This window comes from Ranitomeya variabilis, chromosome 7, assembly GCF_051348905.1.
Source record: "Ranitomeya variabilis isolate aRanVar5 chromosome 7, aRanVar5.hap1, whole genome shotgun sequence".
Taxonomy (NCBI): domain Eukaryota; kingdom Metazoa; phylum Chordata; class Amphibia; order Anura; family Dendrobatidae; genus Ranitomeya; species Ranitomeya variabilis.
In genome coordinates this window covers 133,515,449-133,519,951 of record NC_135238.1, presented here as the reverse complement: position 1 = coordinate 133,519,951, position 4,503 = coordinate 133,515,449, and positions in this window count along the sequence as shown.

Genomic DNA, 4,503 nt, shown 5'->3' with positions numbered 1-4,503 from the left:
ACGTGGACTGGCTTGATGATGGTGCTGCTTGACTGTGGGCAACAACAGGTGCAGGGCTAGAGGCATCTTCACATGCACGGTGGATTGGGGATTGTCTTCTACGCAAAACAGTGGAAGAAGCAGTGGTGTGACCTGCAGACAGTCGGGTGCTTTGCTGCTTTGTGCCTGATCATGCTGGTGGTGGTCAGGCTGGTTATTTTGCTACCCCTGCTGATGCGGGCATGGCAGGTGCTGCAAATGGCCTGTTTGGGGTTATCGGCAAATTCTTTAAAAAATAACCAGACTTGGGAAGATCTAACAGTTGTAATGGCAACTTCACTCATGTTGGTGTTTCGGGGAATGGATGCATGCCTTCTGTCTGTGGCCACCACACTGTTTCTTCCTGCCTGTTTCAGGGATATGCCTCCTTCCCCGGTTGTGCTGCTTTCCTCGCTATACATGTCCTCCTGCCAGGTTAGGTCAGTCACTATGTCATCCACCACCTTGTCTTCCACATCTGCACCCTGATTCTCCTCCTGACTTTCTGGCAATTGTGTCTCATCATGGTTCACCTCTTGTGACACTTTCCCACCATCGCCTTCGTGTGACCGGGTCTGGTCAAAGCTTTGGGCAGCACTACATGCGATCTTATCTGTCCCCACTTCAAGTTGACCAGCCGAGAGTCTGGAATGTTGAAATGGAAAACTGAACAGCTCTTCAGAGTGTCCAAGTGTGGGATCAGTTGTCTCAGGGCACTCGGCATGGTGGGAGGAAGGGGGATCAGGGTGAGGAGTATCCGGGCCACACTCATGGCTACTCAGACTTGACCGTGTGGAAGACATGGTGGTGATGGTGGTGGTGGCTAAGTGACTGGAAGCATTATCCGCTATTCAACCAACAACAGTTTCACACTGCTCTGGCTTCAATACTGGTGTGCTGCGATCCCCTAGAAACTGGGACAAGAAGGTTGAGCGAGAAAATGTGGGTCTTTGTTGTGGCCCACTTTCACCTTCGCCACAGCCTTGTCCTCTGCATGCACCATCAGCATCACGTCCACTTCCCCGTCCCTTGCCTTGCCCATTTTAAATGGACTATTGCACTATTTCAAAAGCTCAACAGAAATGTATTTGTTTGGAGCTAAATGATATCTGATCAGTATGCCTGCAAAGCTATGATTTTTTAAACACAAACACCAGGCCTCAGCCTGACATAACAGACTGTATTAAACATTTTTGGGCTTTTTGCTGAATTTAAAACCCCCAAAAAAGAGTGGCACAAGGCTAGCACCCAGAACTATGCTACATATGCCTGCTGAAATACGATTTTTCTAAACCAGATACAACAGAACTCAGCCTGACATAACAGACTGTCTTAAAAAATTTTTTTTTTTTTTGGGGGGGTTGTAGAATTTTTTTAAATGCAAAACAGTGCTGTTTATAAGTATAGTAATAGACACCAAAACAGTGGAAAACTGGCCTAAAATGCCAAAACTTGGAGCACACAGATATATGAGGCCTGTCACGAAAAAAAACACACTGCCAAATATGTGGCCTGTACTTTTTGGGGGGTCTGCAAAATAGTCCGGTGTATAACTAGAGTAAGAGACAGCAAAAACAGTGGAAAACCTGCCTAAAATTCCCAATCTTGGAGCACGCAGATATATGAGGTCTGTCACGGAAATAACACACTGCCAAATATGTGGACTGTACTTTTTTGGGGGTCTGTAAAATAGTGCTGTATATAACTAGAGTAAGAGACAGCAAAAACAGTGGGAAACCGGCCTACAATGCACAAACTTGGAGCACGCAGATATATGAGGTACGTCACGGAAATACCACACTGCCAAATATGCGGCCTGTATTTTTTTAAATGCTAAATAGTGCTGTATATAAGTAGAGTGACAGACAGCAAAAAAGGGGGAAACCGGCCTAAAATGCCCAAGCTTGGAGCACTCAGATTTATGAGGCCTTTTTTGTTTTTGGTGAATTTAAAACAAAAAAAAAAGAGTGGCACAAGGCTACAACACAGAACTATGCTTCTGCTGAAACACGATTTTTCTAAACCAGATACAACAGAACTTAGCCTGACATAACAGACTGTATTAACTTTTTTTAGGGTTTTGTATAATTTAAAAAGAACAAGGCTAGCAGACAGAACTATGACACTTATGCCTGTAAAACTACAATTTTTCCACCACAGATACAACAGGCCTCAGTCTGACATAACAGACTGTCTTAATTTTTTGTAGTGTTTTTGTAGAAATTTGTTAAATGCAAAATAGTGCTGAATATAAGTAGAGTCACAGACAGGGAAAAAATGGACTAATGGCCTTAAATGCCCAAACTTGGAGCATGCAGATATGAGGCCTGTCACGGAAATATCACACTGCCAAATATGTGGCCTGTATTTTTTGGGGGGGTCTGCAAAATAGTGCTGTATATAAGTAGAGTCACAGACAGCAAAAACAGTGGAAAATCAGCCTAAAATGCCCAAACTTGCAGCACAATGATATGAGGCCTTTTTTGTTTTTTGGCACAAGGCTACCACACAGAACTATGCTACTGTGGAAATACAATTTTTCAACAACAACAAAAAAAAAACACCAGGATTCAGCCTGACATAACAGACTGCATTCATTTTCTTTTTTTGGCTTTTGGGTGAATTTATAAAAAAAATAGTAGAACAAGGCTAGTACACATAACTATGCTACGTATGCCTGACAAACTATGATATTTCTACAGATGCACCAAGACTCAGTCTGACATAACAGACTGTATATTTTTTTTGGGGGGGGTGAATTTTTTGAAAAAATAATAAATGAAAACTGCAACTAGGTATATAGTAAATAAGCAGCAGCAGCGGAGCTTTTGGGGGGATGCAGTGGGAGCTATGTACGCAAATACAGTGCCTGCAGGCCTTGCACTGATGTGGATATGCTGTGCCCTGCCTACCTAGCGCTGCAATATCGGGACCCACGAATTAGCCCTAAAAAGGACTGTTGGTTTTTCAGGAGTTGTGGAATTAACAGTTGCAGACCTACACTAACCATTGAAAGCACGATTCTGACCTTATCTCTGCAGCGGCTCTCCCTACTCTCGCTGAGTCCAGAGCTGAATGCGACGAGCAGGGCGGCACCAGGTCTCTTATACTCTGGATGATGCTCTACGGCCCAGCCAATCACTGCACGACCACAACAAAGATGGCTGCGGCATTTCATGGCCTGGCAGACAAACCCTGCAGCGTGATTGGGTCTCTAAAGTCCACCAAAAATGCTGGGTGGAGACACCAGTTACTGCCGAATAATTCCGGAAATGCTCGGTGCTCGCTGAGTACACCTGAGCATAGTGATACTCGGGCAACTAATGAGTAGTGGCGAGCACGTTCGCTCATCAGTAGTCAGTACATTAAGACGCCTGGTCTATGCAGATTGCATGTTATATATATATACAAGTGATCTGTTCATATGAATGAGAATCTGGCTGTTTAAATGTTGTAATAAAATTTAAAGGGTAACCATACGTTCAAGTAACTTTTCTTAATAAGGTATCCTGTTGTGTGTTTGTATATGAGGAATGACACTATATCTCTCCAATATATGACTTGTATTCATTTTACCAATTTCTCCTCTGAAGGATCTACAATGTATTTGAATTTAATTTAAGCTTTCAGGAGGAAACTAGTTGCTATGATCTATCCGATACACTGTATAACACACAATGTGGGATTCCTGCTCTTCTTTACTTTTTTAGCACAAGGGACAAGCATTAGTGGCATGGAGGACATTGTTTAGCGGAGATGAGCTGTCTGGATGTTACTCCAGCTCTGTGACAAGGTAAAATACGTGTTAGAAAGTTCAGTATGATCCTTTTGCATTTACTGCCTGTTTCCTTTCCTTTCTAGATATCATAAATCTAGAGCCATATGATCCCATGTAATACAAAACACTAAATTGTAATCTATACTTCCTTAAAGTGACTATTAAATTCCCAACAAATACAATTAATATTTTTAATTCAAAAATTAAAGTAGTGAAAGCCAAAGTTTGGTTGTTTTGTTCTATTTACTTAGGCTAGTTTCACATTTGCATTAGAATCCGCAGCGTTTAATCAGCAACTGCAAATGCAAGAAAAACCGCATGGAAACACGTACAAACGCAGCATTTTTTTAGATGCATACGTTAATGCATGCATTTAAAATACGGGGGCCTGGCTTTATATGCCGGAGGCCCCCTGACTGGCCGACCAAGTTTTATTGTTTTCCTACCCTGTTCTACGGAACGCCAGGAAAGGGTTAACAATTCCACGGTCCCCCCTCTGGGCTGTGAGTGCGTCACTTCCGGTGACAGCTTACGCGGAGTCAGCTGCAGCATGTGAGGTGGTGCCTGAGGCGATTCCTGCCGCTTACCACATAGGTTTGATTTAGCTGCTTGCAAAGATGTCGTCCTCCCTTGAGGACGCCATCAGAGAGAGGGTTAGCAAAGAGGGGGCCGCATAGCTTACGGCATTCTTACCGGACTTGGGGGCT